The sequence below is a fragment of the Podarcis filfolensis genome (assembly GCF_964270895.1).
Source record: "Podarcis filfolensis genome assembly, chromosome: 15".
Lineage (NCBI taxonomy): Eukaryota > Metazoa > Chordata > Lepidosauria > Squamata > Lacertidae > Podarcis > Podarcis filfolensis.
In genome coordinates this window covers 21,853,856-21,877,940 of record NC_139618.1, presented here as the reverse complement: position 1 = coordinate 21,877,940, position 24,085 = coordinate 21,853,856, and the positions used below count along the sequence as shown (strand labels likewise).

Here is a 24,085-nt window from a genome sequence, read left to right as displayed (position 1 = left end):
CTGGGCAGTTGAGGGGCATGGCAATGTGGCCCTCCAAACCTCTCTATCCAACGCCTTGGACTCCCCATGTGGACTCCAAGCCACACCTCTCACTAGCCCTCACTACATCCCCACCTCCAGTGATTTTGCTTGGCTGGAATATGGCCTTGGACTGTGATAAGCTGCTATATACTGAGTCAGACCATTGGGCCCATCTAGCTCAGTATTGTCTACACTGACTGGCAGCAGCACTCCGGAGTTTCTCTCCAAGGATGCTGGAGATTGAATCTGGGACTTTCTGCACGCAAAGTAGATGCTCTACCACTGAGCTATGGCCCAATTTTGGTTTTTTTAAGTGGACCACATCAAAATGCAGCTCATCCTTTTCCAGAGGGTTTAGCTGCAGAGTTGAATATACAGGTTGTCCCTGTCCCACCCAGGCTGTATAAACTGCTTCAGCACAAGTTTAGAGTGAAAGTAATCTGAAGCAGAATATCTCAGAGCTAATTCTGAGAATGAATTTGTCACCAACTGAGGTGTGTGTGTGTGTGTGTGTGAGTCTCTGTGTGTGTGAGTCTCTGTGTGTGTTTGCACATATTTAAATGATCCCAAGGCATCATTTAAACACGGCGAGAAATGTTTATAGATGCAACGGCTGTTAAATGTCTTGAGAGTGGCTTATATTTCAAATATCACAGGTCAAAGCAAAGGAATACATGAATTGTCAGATATTCCTCGCTCGGCTGATCCATCAGTGTCACATCTAGTGCACACTTTAAAATTTCACAGATGTACTGTCTGGAATTAAAACCATCAGAGAGCAGAGAAAGAGTTTAAATAAACCATTATCGATGGATTTGAGAGAGCGAGAGAAGTCTAGTCATAATTAAAACTAATACAACAGAGAGAGGGAGAACATCAACACAATCAAATGAAACAGTTTGGGAAATTAGTCATAAAAGTAGGAGTGGATGATCAGTTAGGATTGCTGGCATTAAACGGAGACAGATGAGCACGGCAAACATTATTTTATATATATATATATATATATATATATATATATATATATATATATAAAAGATTTTCACGAAATACAAAAGAACATGCAATGTATCCTTTTTTCTACGGCAAACATTATTAATTATAATTTTTTTATCAGGAAAGTGGAGCATCTAGTGCATTAAAATGAAATTTAAAAGCTAGATCAGTTTTACAAAAGGGTAGTAGCCCTGCATCTTGCAGATGAATAGCAGAGGAGTGAAGGCCTGGCACAAACATTCAGCAGAATGAGGAGATAACATGGACTGCACCATTTCCAGCTGCAGATGAGCAGCCACCTTGTCGAATGCTCCCCTGTGTTAAAAGCCACATTGCAAATAGAAAACCACCTCAGTGTGTAAAGGGCTGGAAGAGAAGCCTGCTTCAGTGATGCTAGCAGGGGAGGACTTTGAGGCAGGGTCTGGTTGGGACCCTCTAAATCAGGGCCACCAAAGCCAAGTTGTTGTTGGGGTGGTTGCAGAAGGAGCAAGACCAAAGAGAGTCCACAAAAACCTGGAGTCAGCTCTGCTTTCCCATCTAGGAAGGGGCTGTAAGATCATTAAGGCCAGCACTACAATAGTTCTCTATTGTAGGAGAGCTTTCTGTGGTATCTTCCTATTTGTTAGGAAAGGGCTGTAGCACCGTGGTGCCTGCAAAAGGACCCAGATTCAATTCCTGGAGTCTCTTCAGGTAGGGCTGGGAGAGACCCCGGTCTTAAATCCTGGAGAGCTGCTGTCTGTCAGTATAGACAGTACTGTATAGACATCATTGAGCTTTGTGGACCAATGGTCCAACCTGGTGTAAGACATCTGCCTAGGTTCCTAATCTGAAGTGGTACAGTCAATTCTGTCATACCCCGTTCCATGTGTAGACCTGACCTCATTCCAACAAACCAGGTATGATGAGTAGAGCCAGTAGCACTTTTATTAATATTAATATATTAAATCTGTATTATGCTTGATAGCATTTTTTAAAACAAAACAAAACAAAAACTCAAACAAACCTCAAAATGCATTACAACAAGAATAAAACACTGACGTTATCGGTTAAACCCCTCCCTCTAAATACATTATAAACCTTCAAACATAATTAAAATCCAAGATAAGCTAAAAACCAGACTGAAACACCTTTCTGCGTTCCATACACCTGGATAAAGGTAAAGGTAAAGGGACCCCTGACCATTCAGTCCAGTCGTGACTGACTCTAGGGTTGCGGCGCTCATCTCGCTTTATTGGCCAAGGGAGCTGGTGTACAGCTTCCGGGTTATGCGGCCAGCATGACTAAGCCGCTTCTGGCGAACCAGAGCAGCGCATGGAAACGCCATTTACCTTCCCACCGGAGCGGTACCTATTTATCTACTTGCACTTTGACGTGCTTTCGAACTGCTAGGTTGGCAGGAGCAGGGACTGAGCAACGGGAGCTCATCCCATTGCAGGGATTCGAACCGCTGACCTTCTGATCGGCAAGTCCTAGGCTCTGTGGTTTAACCCACAGTGCCACCCGCGTCCCTTTATACACCTGGATAGGCTTCCCTAAACAAAAATGTTTTAGCAGGCACTGAAAATATTGCAGCAAAAGCTCCTGCCTGATGTCAATAGGCAGGGAGTTCCACAGAGCGGGTGCTGCCACACGGAAAGATTGATTACTGACAAATGCAGGAGGAGTATTGTGTGGCACCTGTGACAATGCCATTTTTGCAGATTGAAGAGGTAGAGTGGGCATGCTCACTCTGGAGCAATCTCGCAAGTCAACTGGTCCCACGCATTGGCATGGGGTTAAGAGACAAAAGGAACTGGGATCTACCAATGAAGTGGAAGAGCAAGTGTCCTCTGTGGCACAGCTAGGGCATCCATTTCTGCCCAGGGTCTCAACTGGATGGAATGATTTGGGATATGCTTGGCATTGAGAAGTGTGCAAAATGGGATTCGGGTCAAACAATCTACAGGCGATGCCAAAACAAGCTGTGTTTTCAGCCTAGGCCAGAAAACTTTAATTGGCTCACTTACTTCCACAAGGATTATGTAGTATGTACTCTCATGATATATGAGAAGACTCTAATACCACTTTATTTCTTCCCCTGCTATGCTAAATCCATTGCCTGTAATCCCAACAAATCCCGTAAAATCAAGCAGGACCTGCAGCAAAACACTAAGCGCAAGGGGATGTATTTACCGTAGAGTTAGGCCAAAATGCCTCTTCCCCACATGTGATTAAGCCTTGTTGGCATGCAGGTGTCAGGCAACCCATATTTTGCACAGTGTGATGAGAGCCTTCAGGAGCAGCTAATGCATGGGGGCTCCACAAGTGTGGTCCATCAGCTGGTTGGCAGTGCCTGAAAACCTCCTGAAAATGGGTCTTCACCTGCCCAATGTCATATATCAGGTCAGGTGTAGGCCAGGTGGACGTCGTTTGGCCAAAATACACTTGCAAGGCAAATCGGCTTTACTCCAATTTTGTGTTGCTCATCTTCTTTCCTTGCTCTCTTTCCTTGCCTCTGCCATTTCAGCCGTGTGGCTGTGTCAAATTTGTTTTTGTTTTTATTGACTGAGGGTATGAATAGGCAGGGATACAATTTCTAAAATACATAGGCAATAAAAAGAAACGCAGACAGGCTTCTAAAATTAGGCCAGCTGCTCACCCCTTTTCCTCCTCTGGCTTTCTCCTTCCCTCCCCACCCACCACATTCGCCATTTCAGAGAACGATACGAGTTTTTTGAACTGATTTAGGAGAGGCCCAAAATCCTCCATATTTTTGTTCCTATGGAAACCATTCCCTCGACACCCTCAACACACATTCAGTATTCCGGTCTTACACTCTGTTTGCTTCTCGCAAATGATACACACATTCGTAGACAAAACACCCCGCTCTCAAAACCTTGCTTCATGTGCATTCTGGAAGGTTCCCGTTTTACATTCAGAGTCAGCGTATTTAATTAATAATCATTAATTAGGGGGAAAGAAAGGTGTCAGACTGACGGTGTTTGGAGACTCAAGGCATATGTCTGTTCCTGGAACTGGGGCAGTTTGGTCCCAAGGTCCCAACCTCCTGAGATAAGCGACAACTGAAGTAAAGAGTATTTATCAGATACATTAACTGACTCAAATCTAGAACCATCCAAAGGATTCTGACAAAAATGAAAACAGGAGCACATATTTCTGGCCTCCACTTATTTGTTCCATGTCCAGAATGAAAATATATCTAGTGAAAATGATCAGGATTCGCTTTTGTTGCTTTTTGTCTACAAACAACACATAATATCTAGTTATATCTTTCTTGAGAGTCAGTGTGATGCAGCGGTTACAGTGCTGGACGTCCCAGGAGACAACAGTTCAAGTCCCCACTGAGCTATGAAGCTCACTGGGTGACCTTGGGCTTCACTCTCACTCTCAGCCTAATCTTCCTCACAGGGTTGGTGTAGGGATAAATTGGGAGGAGGAGGTGGAGAAGGAGAAGGAGAAGTATTTATGCCACCTTGAGCTCCTCAGAGGAAAGCTGGGATAGAAATGTAACATACAAACATACATACATAGGTAAAGGTAAAGGGGCCCCTGACCATTAGGTCCAGTCATGGCCAACTCTGGGGTTGCGGCGCTCCTCTCGCTTTATTGGCCGAGGCAGCCAGCGTACAGCTTCCGGGTCATGTGGCCAGCATGACTAAGCTGCTTCTGGCAAACCAGAGCAGTGCATGGAAACGCTGTTTACCTTCCCGCCAGAGTGGTACCTATTTATCTACTTGCACTTTGATGTGCTTTCAAACTGCTAGGTTGGCAGGAGCAGGGACCGAGCAACAGGAGCTTACCCCGTCGCGGGGATTCAAACCGCCGACCTTCTGATCGGCAAGTCCTAGGCTCTGTGGTTTAACCCACAGCGCCACCCGCGTCCCTACATACATATATACATACATACATAAATATTGATAATGCCCCCCATTTGCATCGTAATTTGCATTACTAACATAATTTAAACAAATAATTATGTAAGCTGTGTAAGTTATGTAATTTTGACAACAGCAGGCAGAAAGATGAATAATGTGGTTTTTGGCAGAAAGTAAACTGTGGAGGATCGGGCTGAGCAATGTATTGATACACCATCCAAAATTGCTTTGAGGCCCACATTGTGGTAACGGTTTCGTATTATTCAACACAGCGGTATATCGTGAATCACGATGTGTGTGGGCTATGTAAAAAAAATCATTATGTAGGAAAAGAATCATAAAGCTGGTCATCGCTTCTCTTGTGATTCAAGCCACCCCTGTTGCTCTGTACTATAAAATAATAGTTGCAACAACATGTTACAGGTAAGTAAAAGTGTTTCAGTTTTAGACCCCTAAGTAGCAGCAGTTACCAGGACATTACCCTACTTGCCTCTACAGTGGTACCTCTGGTTAAGAACTTAATTCGTTCTAGAGGTCCGTTCTTAACCTGAAACTGTTCTTAACCTAATGTTCTTTAGCTAATGGGACCTCCTGCTGCCGCCATGCCGCCAGAGCATGATTTCTGTTCTGATCCTGAAGCAAAGTTCCTAACCCAAGGTACTATTTCTGAAAAGTGTGCATGCACACAAAAGCTCATACCAATAACAAACTTAGTTGGTCTCTAAGGTGCTACTAGAAGGATATTTTTAATTTTGTTTTGACTACGGCAGACCAACACGGCTACCTACCTGTAACTAGTACTATTTCTGGGTTAGCAGAGTCTGTAACCTGAAGCATCTGTAACCCAAGGTACCACTGTACATAGTTCCATCATTTCTGACATCGTGCTATAGCGGTATATCACCAGTGTTTCCCAACCTTTTTCTGACTGTGGCCCACTTCTGACTTTGTTTCCTTCCTGTGCCCCCCACTGGTGTAGCCAAGAAAAGACAGAGGAGCAACTGCCCCCCCATAAGTAAAAATCAATACAAATCTGAGGTTCTGCACCCCTAACGAAATGCTATGCCCATGCCCCCCCAATCCTAACAGTAGAAAGGTAACTATTTAAATGTTTTGTTTGGAAATAGAACATGATTTATTTACAGTTTTTATAACTTGTACAATTACAAAAAAATGATAGGAACATAATGAAGTGTTGATGAAGCAGAAAAACCTAGAATCATAGAGGTGGAACCCCCTGTGATGTAGGAAAGTCAGCTAAAGTATCATCTGCTTAGAATTCTCCAAGGAAAGAGAGTCCAGAACCTCCCAAGGGAGATCCATCTTCCAGGTATTATAAAAAGTAAACAACACTTATTTGACTCCAGTTATTTGACACAGAGGGGGGAAACCTACGAAAACAGTCCAAAAGAGGCACAGGGAGTTCTGTATATATGGGAGCATTTTTAAAAGCAAGTGGTCCTCACTGACCGGGTGCAAAAGGATCTTGTCGTCTGGAGGAGCCCTGGCTGCCTAAATAAATCACTATATCCCCACACACCCTTACCTGGAAGTAATGCCCACTGAACTCAAGGCAGTTTTCTTCTGAGTAGACACTTAGTTATTTATTAGATGCAAGTCAGCAGCACCAGACAACCCCAATTTCACCCCATGCCTTGCAGAGCTGGGCTGACACTGCCAACGGGCCCTGCACCCCTCAGCAACATCCGAAGGCCCTGATCCACTAGGTGCTGGGGTGGGTTACACCCTGCACCTTGCGGAGTCAGGCCCAGTGAAATATACTCAGAGTCGAGAGTGGATTTCATGCTCGTTATTCAGCTCATAGTGGTGAGGAGGAATGAAAGTCCCCTCAAAGTATCTGCTTTATATACATTATTTACACAATGGGCTGCACGTGATTGGCTAATTCCGGAATTCTCCTGTAGGCCAATCGGGTTGTGGATTCACTTCCATCTGGAGCTGGATTGGGTGGCTCCTGCAGACCGATCATACTGCTGCATTGTTCTAGGACCAATCAGACTGCTGCATTCTGAATCCTATTGTTCTGGGACCAATCAGACTGCTGCATTTTGGATCCTATTCAACTCAGTACATAACACCCAGGCTGCCACTTGGCCCAGCACTGACAACAGCAACAAGCAGCTCTGGCTCGCCCAGCCCTACCCATTGCCACCCCACCACCGCATTCACCTGACCTGGGAGTTCTGGATCACGGGCTCTAATTGTCAAAACGGGAGCCTCACCAGAAACGAACCCAGACTGCTTCAAGAAAACCCAGGAGGCAAAAAGGAGCACTAGGCCCTTGTGAGCTGCCCCCTTACCTTGGCAAGTGGATGGCCAGCCAATCAGATTTTTTTAAAAAAAATGTTGTTGTTGTTTGCCTTCATTTCTCACTTCCCTCAGTGCCTCCCTAGTCTTGTACTGTGCCCCCCCCCCCCATTTATGCAATTTCACCTGTGGCCCCCTTGGAATATCCTGCCCCCCCAAGCTCTGTATGGCCCCCGGTTGGGAAACACTGGTATATCACAATGTTTAGCTGGAGATATATCACAACGTTGAAAACCAGACATCACTCAGCCCTAGTGGCAGAACAGAAACTGCATGTGCCCAATACTGGGCGGAACAGGAAGCAACACCTTCTTATATCCCTAGTTCAGCACCACCAGCTTTTCTTCTGTGAAATGGGCATGTATAGGATGGTGCTGTTGGGATTCATGCACACACATGTACATATGTGTAGACAAGAGACAAGAAACATCTACATACACAGACCATTCAGTACTGGACTCCTCAGGAAAAGAGCTGAACCCCGACAAATTACAACTGTCCTAGTAGTAAAAGAATTAACCAAGACAGCCGTAAAATGCAAAACGAGGGCTTAAATTGGCCCAGTAATTTAGCAAGGACAGATGTAAAAGAATAAAAGGATTGCTCCAGATAAATATTTCGAGCATAAGAAGATCTACAACAGCAGCTCCTTAGAACTTTTTGAGTACAGACTGGGTGCAAACATTAATTTCCCTATTTAGGCAAACCCTTCACTGATTTAAAGTAAGTTGTCATTTCAACAAGTCCAGATTTGTAGGATTCTTAATCTTTTTGGGCCACTCAGCTCCTCCATCCTCCTCCATTAGTTTGGTGGCTTTTTAAAGCAGAATTCCCTCAAACACTCCAGAATATGCAGCAAAATAAATAAATAAATAAACAATCAGAATTTGGGAGCAGAAACCTTCATTTTTAAAGATTTGACACCTTCATTTCCTCAGGAGCATTTTAGAGGAGCACACAAGGCCACGGGTTAAATATGTATGCCTCATCTATCTGGATAATTTGAACACGTTTTCGCTGAATAAATCAGCTTACTGCTTACTTGATGTATACAGTCTTCCTGCTGTTGGGCACATTATATAAGGAAGACTTCAAATGGTTTAACAAATTCCCTCAAGATGTGAACTTCAGCTTCCAAAAGCTGAAAGACACAAATCAGGTTTCAAGTTATCACGGTGCATTTCCCAGATATTACTCTTCAGCATCCTGTTTAGAACTAAGAGTGGCTAAAAGGAGAGAGAGAAGGAATACCCACCCCATGCACACTTGCAGAGACTGAAAGATGCTGTGATACACACACCATATGATATGCATGTTCCTGCTGTGCCCACTGCCAATATAGTATCTGGTCAAATGGTACTTGAGAGGTTCATATCCTACCAAATCAATATGACCAGCAAAGGACAGTATGCAAAGAGAAGAGTTGAGAGCAGCACCTTCAAAAGAGCCCTGCTGGATCAGGCCAGTGGCCATCTAGCCCAGGCATAGGCAAACTCGGCCCTCCAGATGTTTTGAGACTACAATTCCCATCATCCCTGACCACTGGTTGTGTTAGCTAGGGATGATGGGAGTTGTAGTCCCAAAACATCTGGAGGGCCGAGTTTGCCTATGCCTGATCTAGTCCGTCATCCTGTTCTCAGAGACCAGCCAGATGCCTATGGGAAGGTCATGAGCAGTACTCTCCCCACTTGTGATTCCCAACAGCTCATTCATATTCAGAGGAATATTGCCACCCACAGTGCAGGCGATACATAGCTGTCATGGCTAGTTCGTGCCTCCTGATGTAGCTGCCAGGGTCCAAAAAACCTGGCAGGCCTCTCATCTGGCTTTCTGGCTCCCAGCTGAAGACTTGTCTGGTGGCAACAGCTGGGAAGTGGCAATTTTGATTCTTCACAGAGTGGAAGATATATAGGCAACATTCACACCGTGCATTTAAGGCACTATGATACCACTTTAAACGGTCGTGACTTACCCCAAAGCATTCTGGGAGCTGTAGTTTCTTAAGAGTGCTAAGTCATTAGGAGATCCCCTGTTCCCTTCACAGAGATCCTCAGAGTGGTTTAAACCTTCTTCACAGAGAATTCTGGGAACTGTAGATCTGTGAATGGAATGGAGCCCTCTTAACTATTCTCAGTGTCCTTTACAAATCCACAGCCCCCAGAATTCTTTGCACAAACCATGACGGTTTAAGGTGGTATCATAGTGCTTTAAATGAATGGTTTGAATGTGGCCATAATGTCAACACAATGGCATTATGAGAAAATAGTTTCTCAAAAACAAGTAATGCCAGACGAATCTCATTTCTTTTTTCTGATAGAGATACAAGTTTGGTAGATAAGGGGAATGCTGTGGATGTAGTGTATCTTGGTTTCAGTTAAGGCTTTTGACAAAGTCCCCCCTGGTCTTCTTGCAGAGAAGCTGGGAAAATGTGGACTAGACAAGATAACTGTTAACTAGATTTGTAGATGGTTGACAGAGTGAACCCAAAGAGTGCTCACTAACAGTTCCTCATCATCCCGAAAAAAGTGACAAGTGAGGTGCCCAGGGTTCTGTCCTGGGCCTGTTGTTGTTCAACATATTTATAAATGATTTGGATGAAGGTACTGAGGGGATGCAGATGACACCAACCTCGGAGGAGTAGCCAATGCTGCTAAATACAAAATCAGAATTCAATGTGACCTTAACAGATTGGAGGACCGGGCCAAAGCTAACAAAATTAATTTCAATAGGAACAAATGTAAGGTTCTACATTTAGGCAGAAAGAACCAGCTGCACAAATATAAGATGGGGGACACTTGGATTGCCAGTAATATGTGTGAAAAGGACCTAGGGGTCTTAGTAAATCACAAGCTTAACATGAGTCAACAGTGTGATGCAGCAGCAAAAAAGCTATTGCTGTTCTAGGCTACATCAACAGAAGCATAGTGTCTTGATCAAGGGAAATAATAGTCCCACTCTATTCTGCCTTGGCCAGACCACACCTGGAGTACTGTGTCCAATTCTGGGCACCACAATTTAAGACGGATATTGACAAGCTGGAATGTGTGCAGAGTGGGGTGACCAAGATGATCAAAGGTCTGGAAACCAAGCCTTATGAGGAACAGTTGAAGGAATTGGGTATGTTTCACTGCAGATGGTGACAGCAGTCACGAAATTAAAAGACGCCTGCTTCTTGGGAGGATAGCAATGACAAACCTAGACAGCATCTTAAAAAGCAGAGATATCACCTTGCCGACAAAGGTCTGTATAGTTAAAGCTATGGTTTTCCCAGTAGTGATGTATGGAAGTGAGAGCTGGACCATAAAGAAGGCTGATCGCCGAAGAATAGATGCTTTTGAATTATGGTGCTGGAGGAGACTCTTGAGAGTCCCATGGACTGCAAGAAGACCAAACCTCTCCATTCTTAAGGAAATCAGCCCTGAGTGCTCACTGGAAGGACAGATCCTGAAGCTGAGGCTCCAATACTTTGGCCACCTCATGGGAAGAGAAGACTCCCTGGAAAAGACCCTGATGTTGGGAAAGATTGAGGGCACAAGGAGAAGGGGATGACAGAGGACGAGATGGTTGGACAGTGTTCTCTAAGCTACCAGCATGAGTTTGACCAAACTGCGGGAGGCAGTGGAAGACAGGAGTGCCTGGCGTGCTCTGGTCCATGGGGTCATGAAGAGTCCGGCACGACTAAACAACTAAACAACAACAACAAGCCTGGTAAAGAGGAGACCGAGAGGAGATATGATAGCCATCTGAAGGGCTGCCACATGGAAGATGAAGGCTTGTTTTCTCCTGCTCCAGAGACTAGGATCCAAATCAATGGCTGATAGTCACAAGGAAGGAGATTTTGGCTAAACATCAGGAAGAACTTCTTGACAACAAGAGCTGTTTGACAGTGAAACAGACTCCCATGAAAGGTGGTGCACTGTCCTTCCTTGGAGGTTTTTAAGCAGATGTTAAGTGACCGTCTGTCGTGTAAGATTCCTGGATTGCAGGGGTTTGGGCTAGATGACCCTTTGGGACGCCTCCAACTTTACAAGTCTATGCTTCTATAATTCTATGACTTCACAGACTCGCAGCCACAGGGTTTGCCTGCATCTGGGCAAAGGGATAGGCAGAAATGGGAGGGTCACTGGGATGGGCAAAAGGGTACATTGTCACAGAATATCCTGTAAGATGGATAAATAATAAACAGGAGATGCTCACAGCAAACTTCAGGCCTGTTAAATGTCATGACGGATTTCCCACAAAGAAAAAGAAAACACTAAGAAACCACCCTGAGATCTTCAAGGAAAGGGCGGTATATAAATTTAATAAATAACCACAAAATCTGGAGAGTGCTTCTTGGGCAGAACATATTGAGAAATTTCAGGGCAAGCTGAAAGAGTTTTTGATAGCTGGTAATGAAACTGGGTTGGCCCTAGGCCCATGTTCACGAGTCCTTACCGACTGCACTGTTGCCAAGTCTCCAGAGTAAATGAATAAAAAGAAAGGTTCTTTTGGGGAGGGAGCGGAGTGGTGATCAGCCGGATTGTGCCAAAGCAGCCTGTTTTTGCAGCATGCAAGAAGTAGCCAAAATCCACGTGTGAGTCAGTATGGGGCTGATCCACTGAAACAGATGGTGTGTGGTTAATTCAGTGAACAAAGGAGTAACGACTACAGCATGTAACCTGCCTTTAAAGCTAATGGGAACCTTACTGACCACATTTTCTTTTCCCAATAAAATATGGACTCAATTATAAGGAGCCATAATCTCTGCCTAAAAGCAAACGTATGAAGCTCTGCAGTAGGGCATGTGCCCAAGGTGTATCACGTGACTATCCCCACTCTTTAAAAAAAAAAAAAATGGGGGGAGAGGGCAGAAAGGTCCATGGCCCATATATGGGTAGAGATGTCAGAACAAGGAGGAACCAAGTGTTTTTGCTGGGATTCCCCAAGGCTGTGTAGGAATCTCTGAAGCATCATCAACAGTATGGGACAGTGAGGGTCAAAGCAGACAGGATGTTAAAGGTGTTATTAGATTTAATGAGCACTTTTCAAAAATGTAAGCAGCCATATTGGTGGGGGGGCAGCAAAAAGGACCTATGTGGTGGGGATTTATTCCTTCACTCTCCCATGCTGCTGATACAAATGATAGCCCACTTATGTGTGTAAAGACAGCAGCTAGGATTCTTTAAGCACAGAAATGAAAGGAAGAAATAGTTCCCACCAAAGAAGAATGGGTGAGCAAAGTGATTGACTTTGAGGAATTGGCAAAGCTATCAGCTAAAAAAAGAGAACCTAATGAGGACTGTTTTGTGGAAGAATGGAAGACTTTTGGGGGGCTATCTAAAGAAATATTGCAATATGATGAAATTGTGAGCAGAATTCGAACCACGAGCAGCAGAAGGAATGAGAGGTTATTGTATTATTGTTATGGTATGAGAGAGCGAAAAGATAGGTTGCAGAAAATGGGAGAAATACAAAACACCATGGAAAATGAGATGGAAAGTCGACAAAACAAAACAACAAATTGTTATGTATTTGAATGTGTGTGTGTTTTGAAATTTCATAAAATGTAACCTCTTTTTTTAAAAAAGTACCCTACTCCCCATGTTTGCATTGAAAAGAAAGGTCCTATTTGCACCAATATGGGGGGCAGGCAGGGTTCAGAATCATAATGAGGAGAAAGAAGCAAACTCCCACTCCTGTTCATTGCAATCCCAGTCCTATGTGGGGCCCCACTGTAGTTATCATTTAAAAGCCACCATCAGATGTATTAACACACTTAACATTTAGCTTAACATCTTTCTAGGGAAAGATGAAGTTTACCCAACGCACTGCATTAGCCTGTTGCATAAACTGATTGATTCAAAATTGGGAAAGGAGTACGACAAGGCTGTATATTGTCTCCCTGCTTATTTAACTTATATGCAGAATTCATCATGAGAAAGGCTGGGCTGGATGAATCCCAAGCTGGAATTAAGATTGCTGGAAGAAATAGGAACAACTTCAGATATGCAGATGACACAACCTTGATGGCAGAAAGTGAGGAGGAATTAAAGAACCTTTTAATGAGGGTGAAAGAGGAGAGCGCAAAATATGGTCTGAAGCTCAACATCAAGAAAACTAAGATCATGGCCACTGGTCCCATCACCTCCTGGCAAATAGAAGGGGAAGAAATGGAGGCAGTGAGAGATTTTACTTTCTTGGGCTCCATGATCACTGCAGATAGTGATAGCGGTCATGAAATTAAAAGATGCCTGCTTCTTGGGAGAAAAGCAATGACAAACCTAGACAGCATCGTAAAAAGCAGAGACATCACCTTGCCGACAAAGGTCTGTATAGTTAAAGCTATGGTTTTCCCAGTAGTGATGTATGGAAGTGAGAGCTGGACCATAAAGAAGGCTGATCACCGAAGAATTGATGCTTTTGAATTATGGTGCTGGAAGAGACTCTTGAGAGTCCCAGGGACTGCAAGAAGATCAACCTATTCATTCTGATGGAAATCAGCCCTGAGTGCTCACTGGAAGGACAGATTGTGAAGCTGAGGCTCCAATACTTTGGCCACCTCATGAGAAGAGAAGACTCCCTGGAAAGACCCTGATATTGGGAAAGATTGTGGGCACAAGTAGAAGGGGACGACAGAGGACGAGATGGTTGGATAGTGTTCTCGAAGCTACCAACATGAGTTTGACCAAACTGCAGGAGGCAGTGGAAGACAGGAGTGCCTGAGATCCTCTGGTCCATAGGGTTACGAAGAGTCGGACACGACTAAATGACTAGACAACAACAACATCATCTAGCTTGGCCCAAGAACTTAAGTTTACCCAACACCCTGCACTAGCCCATTGCATAAAACTCTTTTGCCATCAGAAATGAAGTTGGCAAGGGCCTGGCCAGCTCCTTCTCAGCACCCGCTTCCCTCTTACTCTGAATGAGAGCAAAGTTAAGTTTTACAGGATGCTTTGAAATATCAATGTAATTGGCAACCCTCAGTGTTTGGACTGAATTCACCAGTGAAGTATTCCACTTCTCTGGGTCTTCCTGCCAGGAAAATTAGTAGTCTTTGATTGAACGTCTAAAAGAAATATGGAGGGCAAATGAAGAAATGTTTGGCATCAAAGCAATGCATTTGGTGGGAGACTCCCAGGAGTAGACTTGTAAATCATGTCTTCTTGACCCTAGGCAAGTTATTCATGCTGCCTTCTACTGAGTCAGACTGTTGCTCCATTTAGCTCGGTAGCGTCTACACTAACTGGCAGTGGCTCTCCAGGGCTTCAGGGACATCGTCTTTCATACCCTCCAACCATTCTACAATTAAAATAGGGACATCCCATTCAATAACAGTAACAACAACAAGAAGAATTTTATTATTTGTACTCCGCCCATCTGACTGGCTTGCCTCAACCACTTTGGGCAGCTTCCAACAGATATAAAAACATAATGACACATTAAACATTTTAAAAAAAACTTCCCCATACAGGGCTGCTCTCAGTTGTCTTCTAAAGGTTGTACAGTTACTTATCTCCTTGACTCGAGGGTTGCATAACTCCATGCCCTCCAATATTTTGCCGATGAAAACAGGGATGTCCTAACTAAAAGCAGGACACTCCAGGATCAGTTCATGAAACTGGGATGGCTTCTGTAAATCCAGGACTGTCTCTGGAAAAGAGGGTCTAGTTTTTCTCAGCTCTATCTGGAGCTATCAGGGATCAAACCTGGTACTTTCTGAATGCCAAACAGATGTCACTACCCCAAATCTCATCCCTACCTTTGGCTCTCTGATTCTGGCCCAGCACGTTTTGGAAATGAGAGATGCTGACGATTTGCTGCCAGCTCTCGGGAATGGAGAAGATCATGAGTAATGGGCATTGGGTGACAGCTGCTGGAACCAAGGAGGCCTTGAATTCTATGTACCAACTGCAGATTTATTATTATTATTAACTTTATGGCATTAACAAAGAAAGAGTGCACCAACCACAAGGATCTCCTCCCCCTTTCTATTTAGAGGCCGGGGCAATTCCCCACCCCCCACCCCGGCACCACCACAATGCTCTGAGTCGTAAATCCATGCTTTCCCTACACAACCTCTCAGTACAGGCATAAGGGATTTATACATCTGTGAAGCATATGAGGAGGATTTTCTCATATAAGAGATATATTGTCACACAGCATTTCCCAGACTGAGTCTGAGGACTGCGCAAGAGAGAGACACACACAGAGAGAGACTTCCATCAAAGTGCTCTAGACAAATAAATCTGCTGAAATTAAAATTTCAGGGTTTATAAAATATTAAATAATTGGCATTTGCATTTCCAAGAGTGCCTTTCATCACCAGGCTTCCTCCTTCGAAGCACTTATCACAGCAATTGTTCCCGGGATCGGAGGCACTGCATATTCATACCCACTCAGAGAACTCTTGAAAGGAAGCAAGGCCACGTTGGAGAGTGGAGCTCATAAACCATCCAGAGGCTGAACCCAGAATCGCATCTACATTGCCACTGCCCCTTGTGTAGGATTGGATGGTGCAATAAGCCAGGAGTGATTAATCTCAGGCCTGGGGACCCAGTGTGGCCCTCCAAACATCTCTGTCCAACTCCTTGGAGCCCCTACATGCATGCCCCTCCAAGCCACACCCCTCAACAGTCCTGCCCCATCCCTACCTAAAGCACTTTTTAATGGCTGGAATGTGACCTTGGACTGTGATAATGCCCTTTAATTGTCTGGAAGGAAGGTGGGGGGACACAGGAAGCTGCCCTATGCCAAACCAGACCATTGGGTCCATCTAGCTCAGTATTGTCTACACTACCTGGTCTATAGGGACGCGGGTGGCGCTGTGGGCTAAACCACAGAGCCTAGGACTTGCAGATCAGAAGGTCGGCAGTTTGAATCCCCGCGACAGGGTGAGCTTCTGTTGCTCGGTCCCTGCTCCTGCCAACCTAGCAGTTCGAAAGCAAGTCAAAGTGCAAGTAGATAAATAGGTACCACTATGGCGGGAAGGTCAACGGAGTCCGTGCGCTGCTCTGGTCCGCCAGAAGCGGCTTAGTCATGCTGGCCACATGACCCGGAAGCTGGACGCCGGCTCCCCTGGCCAATAAAGCGAGATGAGCGCCGCAACCCCAGAGTCGGCCACGACTGGACCTAATGGTCAGGGGTCCCTTTACCTTTACCTTTACCTGGTCCACACTACTCTGACTCCTGAGATGCAACATGGGACCTACTTTCCCTTTTGATTTAAACCCAAAGTGGCACTTCATGGAGCAATACACATAGTGTTAGCTCAGCATTGCTACTAGACGAAAACTTGTTGTGCGGCATGGCAGGAGGAAGACATGAACATTTGATGAGCTGGAAATACGCATATTGGGTTGTTTTGCTTTTTAAATTGCTCGTGCTTTTCACCTGCCACATTGCAGCACTCCCAGAAGTTGATGAAACAAGCAGTTCATCAAAATAACGTGTCCTAGTTCAGACATGCATGTAGTGCTCCTTGGGCCGGGTCAGTCCAAGCTGGAATCCAACATGGTGGCAACAGCTTTGGTGAGACCCACCTGGTGTTGCCTTGTCAGTCAGTCACCTGTTTGTCCCAAGCCACTGGCTGAAGACCTGTGGCCCACAGGATCAAGGTAAGAATTGTATCCATTGTTCCACCCATTTGGGCCTCTTGCCCACCCACCAAAGCATCATCATTTCAAAATGTCAGATTACCTGGGTTTATGTTCTGGCTACTGTGCTTCTGACTCAAGACAATATTGCTAGATAAGAGGTTAAATTTGAGCTGTTCAGAACTAAACATTTGGTAGCAGGCAGCAAATTAGGTTGGATTTTTTTTGAAGTGTTTGGAATCCAAACTCGTTTTGAGTCAACATTTGCTCCCCAAAATTAGCTGCATTGGCATATTATTTATAGCAGTGTTACATGCGCTTGCCCAAAGAGAAAGAGACCAATGTTTTGAAAAGTCTGGTAAAACTTGGACATAAAGAGGGCAAACCTGGTCATTCCAATCTTAACGTCTGTTCTTTGCATTTCAAATTTGCAAGGTGTTTTTTTTTTTAATATCCTCATGAAAATTCACCAGCATTCTATGCAGATTTCTCCCAATATGCACATTTTTATATATAATTTTGCCTAATCCACACGTTTTTGCAAACCAGTCTTCCTTTATATAATGCATTTTTGGTATGGTGTTAAATTACAGTGGTACCTCGGGTTAAGTACTTAATTCGTTCCGGAGGTCCGTTCTTAACCTGAAACTGTTCTTAACCTGAAGCACCACTTTAGCTAATGGGGCCTCCTGCTGCTGCTGCACCGCCAGAGCACGATTTCTGTTCTCATCCTGAAGCAAAGTTCTTAACCTGAAACACTATTTCTGGGTTAGCGGAGTCTGTAACCTGAAGCGTATGTAACCTGAAGCGTCTGTAACCCGAGGTACCACTGTACTAAAATGTGCTCTGTGTAGGGCATCCCTTGGGTCTGGTTTGGAAGGCCCACCTGATACAGAATGTGGTGACTATTGATGGGGGCATTTGGCCGACAACATGTAACACCATTGTTAAAACATCTGCACTGGCTTCCCGCTTACTTCCAAGCCAGGTTCAGGGTCCTTGTATTAAATTATAAAGCCCTGAATAACTTAGGTCCACAGTAACCTCACATTCCAGTTTGGTCACTGATTTCATCTGCAGAAGTGCCATTGGTTGTTTCCCAAGCTGGCAAGCTTCATTTGACAACAAAAAAACTCAGCCCATCATCAGCCCAGTATCTGCCAATACAAATTCAGCAGGCGTGTTCTGATTCATCTTTTAAATGCCTGCTGGAATGTTTTCTATTATGTCAGGTTTATGCAAGCATTTCAAAACACATCTTTCCATAACAATTCGCTGATATTAACTTTTTATATTACAGTTTTAATCATTGTTGTAAACCGCTTTGCTATTTTTTATGAAAAGCAGTATATAAATATTTTAATAAATAAAATAATTTCCCACTTATTATACGCATTTCTATGCACACTTTACCTCACCACGTGCACATTACTTGACTGCATTGCAAAATTCAGGGAAATGCAAATTTTGAAAGATGGCTGTGTTTGCTTATTGTTTCAAAAGGGCAAATTGGGAAGGTTTGGTTTTCAACTGAAGTAAATGTCTTCCCCCTCTCTACTTGAGCACTCAGAATTATTCTCGACATCTTGAACTTGTTGCCCTCTCCTCCCCTTCTTCACCGCCACCATCCGCTGCAAGCCGTACCACCATGACAGAAATAAATTAGCCAGAGCTACAGGTCACACCTTTGAGGGCAGTAAGTGCTCAGCGCAGAACCAACAGACAAAACAGAAACCTGGAGAAAGCAGGAGGAATGTGGCTGCCCTGATGACTTGACGCAAGCGCAGACAAAATAATTGTTGGCATAATATAACAGACTCTAGAGATAGAAATGATTGTCGCATGGCAGAATTGTTCCTGGAGGACTACTTTACTGCTTCATGTTGTAGGAGGCTGCACACACATCACATGAAAACATGTTCTTCTATGCCGTTACAAAATTAAAAATAAAAAAATCCTTCACCTAGACAAGTAGTAAGTCAAGAAGGATAACCTTACTCCCTGACAAGCTAGTTTTCTATGGGGGAGATCTGGGGACAGGGATGGAGGAGCATTCAATGATTTGATTTCCTACTGTGGTGCAGCCCAGACACAGACTGACATCCTTTAAAAATTCTCCAATATTTTAAAGCAAATTTCTCCATATGTGTGTGTTCTTGTATGCAATCTCCTCTAATATACACATCCTTGCAATGCATTTTTGTATGTTGGTTTCACTAATACGTGAATTTTTATGCACAATTTATTATAGCATGTGCATCTTTGTACACCTTACTTCCTAAATTTGGAGGAATGTGAATTTTGAAGGATGGCTGCATTTCAGTTTGTGCACTTTTTTGAGAGGGGCCAACCAGGAAGGTTCACCTTTCAAGGGGAACTGAATCAAATTTCTCCCCCATTCCTACTGAAGAGCCGCTTGAAAGAGCCACAAACTTTGGAGTGCTCATCAAGTTGGTGTCTCTTTCTTGCACAACTTCCTCACCTCTGCGCATCACAGCAATAGCTCAATAATGGTAAGAGAAAGAGATTTGCACACTGTAGCACTGGCAAAGCTATTATCAGTCGACAAGGGCCAACAGTCTTGCAGAACCTCACCATTTCCATGGTCACAAAACCAGAATGTTTGAAGCCGACCCTTGGGAAACATTCAGCTGTATAGTATTAGGAATTCTTACCCCATCCTTCAGCACAAATACTTTCAAAGGGTCTCCTGATCAACCCTGCAAAGTAGGCTATACTGACCTAGGGATACCCACTGAGCTTTGTGAGTGCAGATTTGAACATGGGTCTCACCAGACCTTATCTGGCATGTGAACTACCATGCCATATTGACTCATGATCTGAAACTTGCTATTCTGTAACTTTTCCATGCACATGTCCCTGAGTGTTTAAGATCAGTTTGGGAAAAGAGATAAACTTCCTGCTGGCTGTGGACAAGGCTCAGCGACCATTACAGTGATACCTCGGGTTACAGATGCTTCAGGTTACAGACGCTTCAGGTTACAGACTCCGCTAACCCAGAAATAGTACCTCGGGTTAAGAACTTTGCTTCAGGATGAGAACAGAAATCGCGCAGTGGCAGCGGGATGCCCCATTAGCTAAAGTGATGCTTCAGGTTAAGAACAGACCTCCAGAACGAATTAAGTTCTTACCCTGAGGTACCACTGTACATTCATCTTCCAAATTATATAATACAGTACAGTACTATGAAAAATCCAGTACAAAAGTAAAGATTCCTTGCCTTCGTCTCCTTTTCCTGATGAGTCACAAATGAAAATGCATTCAGTTTAATTTCTACTAGCAGCTAACTTCAATAGGTCTACTCTGAGTAGGACTAGCGTTGAACCCTGCGCATGGCTTTTAATTCCATACCCTCTTCAAGGCTGTGCACATGCTTTGATTCTGCACAGCACCAGACTTGGGCACAGAATACAATTTCCTAAGAATCTCAGCCTTTGTTTTAAAAAAATCACCACTGCCACCAAGTTTCTAGACCTTATTAATGTCGAGCAGCTTTCAAGTAATGCTGTGAGAAAACACTCATCCAAAGAGAACTCTCAGCCAAACTGGAGGGAGGATTTGGGAACAAAAGAGGGAGAAAGCCTGCCCTTCTTTCAAATTTGGGGGGCTGGATTGGAGCCGGGGGGGTTAACCTTACCAACACTCCTAGTAGGTTCCTGTCCATTCCCCCAGCTCCAGAAAGGCTGGGAGCTGCTGATTCAACAGTGAGTCAGCAAAAGAGATGATATAGGGAGGCTCTACCCCTTGCTGAGTCACACTGATGCTTCCATGAGTTTTCTACCTCCTCCCAAGTAGCTGGCCAGGCCATCTGTGGCCCTGAGGCTTCTGCCTGGTTCACTATCACCTCTGCTCTTGTGGTCCAAGGATCCAGGGGGGCAGGCAGTGAACAAGTGAGGCTTTTGAAAGCTATCCAAGAATGCAGGCAATGAGTGTGGATACCTCCAGCCTTGCAGGTGGAACATCTTGGGACAAAAGCTTACATCCATCCAAGATTGTAGAGAGTCTGTGGACAATCCTGCTTCAACCAGAAAGAATGTCCAAGGGCGACCAGAAGATGGGCCTCATCTCAGGGATATTTTCCCTGGGCCTCCAAAGAACCCCTTCAACCCCATCCTGAGCCCTCCCAATTCTCCCCCACCCCGTGCTCCCTGGGTCTCAGGAGTGAAGGCAGCAGTGGCCCTGGTGGAAGGCCACCAGTCGGACTGTCAGACTGCTTGCTCGCTAGGGTCTACTTGGGAGGAAATGGAGAGAAGACACCACTGGAAGCAGTGGCCCAAGCCTTTCAAGCAGAGGAGGAGTGTCTTTGTAAATCTGGCACACATGCAGCACTTTGTGCTGCAACGTTTTGTTGCAGGTCCCACTTGGTCCTTTACCAAAGGTGTCATGGGCTTTGAAGACACTCGAACTCAGGACGCAAGGGAGAAACGTGCTAAGAGGAAGGCACGCTTGGCAAATCAACTCCTGCCCACAATTCCACTGTGGAAGGACGTGTGGAACCAGAATTGGCCTCCACAGTCACTTACGGACTCACTGTTAAAACCACATTTATGGAAGACAATCTTGCCTGGCTACGAGTGATTGCCAAAGAAGAAGAGGAAGAGGAAGAGGAAGAAGAAGAAGAAGAAGAAGGAGAAGGAGAAGAAGAAGAAGAAGAAGAAGAAGAAGAAGAAGAAGAAGAAGAAGGTGCTTGCTTTCGAATACCCTTTGTGTCAGAATGGCATCCCTACTTTCATGTGTTAGCTTTTGATTACTTTATTTGCCAGGGTTTGGGGGTCCTTTTTTGTTTTAGAAAAAAGGGTTCTGACATTCACCATGAAGTTGTTACAGTAAGTGCCACACTTTTAACAATTGGGGGGTACCAGTACTGCGTACCCTTGAGAACCCCCAGGGGAAAAAAGCACTGCCAGCAAAGCACTCCTAGACAAACCAGTCCCATAAAAGAATAAGACCCATCTTAATGGAAGGAATACAATCAATTGCACATGCTAGAGATACACCAGGCCTAGTGCTGCAACAGAGAATGCAGGGCCCAACTGGCCTCTCCTGATCACTCTGCACACTGCAAAGAACAGCTGCACCTGTTGGATTTCTACAAAGCACCTTGTAAAAAGGACCCAAGAACCCATCTCTCAACCAGCATTTCACTCAGTGTCCAGCCTGATGTCCCTAGGCTCCAGAGATGCCCAGATGTTGTTGGACTCCAACTCTCATCAGCCCCAGCCAATATGGCCAATGGTCAGGGAAGTTGGGAGTTGAGTCCAAACACACCTGGAGGACAACAGCTTCCCCATCCCTACTCTAGAGACTCGCAAACAGGGGAGCAAATGCAAAAAAACAAACAAAAACAAAAATCCAGTGAAGGCCTTCAAAACATAGAGAATTCCTCTAGATGACTTCACTATCTAAAACTGAAGATATATGCACATTCTCTCTCTCACACACACAGGATCCATTTGTTTCTCATCACAAGTATTTGACATGAACTATAGACACAACCTGGTTGCAAATCGGGCTACTTTTGTCATTGGAGTATATTGTCTTAAGTTTCTCCTTCTTAAAAAGGAGACATGAAATACAATTAGACAGACCTTTGCAAACTGAAACCCCTTGGCTTTAATTCTCCTCAAATAATCTCGTTTTGGACAACTCCATTTCAGAAGAAAAGTCTCTGTCCCCACCCCCAACATGAACTCTACACTCCTTTTCTTCCAATTCTAAAATGTACTTTAAAATATGAACATAGGATGTTGAGGCACTTTGATGACATCAAAGTGAAAATAACATCTAAAGTGATCCTTGTGGGTGGGGTGGGAGAATAAAGAGATCTCTTTCTTCCCATTAATACAATAAGCAATATGAAAAGCACAGCAGAAAAGCCCCAATGTCCACTAACATCAGCATTCCTATCAAGAAACTATAGTAGATTTAAATTTGTTCAGCAACTTTTCCAGGGTTTATCAATCAATGAAGACCCCAATACTTCGCTGTGAGAAAGGGGAAAAGATTCTTTTTTAAAACACAAAAGCTAAATACCCTTCTTTACAAACTCCTCGGAAACCACAAGAAATTTTTCCAGCTCAGCAATCCCTCTCATTTGCAGAGTAAATCTTTTTATGCCATTAAAAAAAAAGAGTAGAAGAAACATTTTCCCAAAGTCCCCCCCCCCTCACTTTAAAATATTATAACCTGGAGAAGCAAGCAGCTGTTTTGGTTAGGTCAGCAAATGGCTAAAGAGTTTGCTCCTAGTCTCTTATCAAGTTTGAAAGGGAAGCGGTTAAAGCCTTGGGTCCTCCACATCAATAAATAAAAACTTGCAAAACGTTCCTGGTTCGATGGTGTTAATAATACTGACCTGCATTGTATGCATTCCACCAGTAGCAAACTCTTCTCCTTTTCTCCCTCCCTCCCAAAAGACACGCATTTGTGTTCAATCAGAGCAGCACAAAAGAAATCAGCAAATTGTCTTCGTCTTAGCTATGTACAGTTCCCAACTTCTCCTGGATGCTACGGAAAGGAAAGCTGCCCCCGACGAAGGTATTCTTTCCACTTTGAAAAGTAAAATCCACTCTTTTTTTTTCTTCCCCTGAGCGAGTTCAAATGTCGGGCTTGCCAGGCAGCAGTGAAAGGCTCTCTCAGTGGACAGGCAGAGTTCTGAACCGGTTGCATATCACACACTTAATGAACATCGCCTCCTTCCCAGTGGTTACTCCTAGGGGAAGTTACACCTCCACATCTCCTCCAGAAGCTAGGAATGCAGATGAAACCAAAGTCCAGAAAAAGCCCTCCATCAATAGCTAGACACGCCCCCCCCGGCATGCACACACACACATACACACTCCCGGGTCAAGGAATGCAAATTGCAACTTCCAAGTCCGTTTGTCAAAAAGGACACGGGTGTTTTTTTTTAATATACTTTCCCCCTTCCATACTGCACTTGGCAAAGTTTCCTTTCTGCTTTGCAGTCATCTGCCAGGAGAGCATTGTAGTGTGTATTGTGCTCCAAGGAATGACTCCATTCCCTAACAATATCTGGAGGAAAGTTTCTCTCGGATATAATAGTACATCTGCCTTCCAGTGTGTGTGTGTGTGTGTGTGTGTGTGTGTGTGTGTGTGTGTGTGTGTGTGTGTGTGTGTGTGTGTGTGTTTAGGGGGGTGGGGGACAAGGGAAACAGTTCAAGCTGGCCAGCACATTTGGGATCCTCAGTTTTTATTTTCTCTATAAACATTACGTGAACAGCCAGAGGATTGGGATGTGTGTCACCACTT

At 44.4% G+C, this 24,085-nt stretch overlaps 1 long non-coding RNA gene across 1 annotated transcript in view; it reads right to left on the bottom strand.

Moving 5' to 3' along the window:
* LOC310750764 overlaps nucleotides 1-23,429 on the bottom strand; it is a 117,420-nt gene extending 93,991 nt beyond the window's left edge. The window contains exon 1 of the long non-coding RNA XR_014542247.1: nucleotides 23,172-23,429. This is a non-coding gene — a long non-coding RNA (uncharacterized lncRNA). The remainder of the gene's footprint in view (nucleotides 1-23,171) is intronic.
* Between the last annotated feature and the right edge of the window lie 656 nt (nucleotides 23,430-24,085).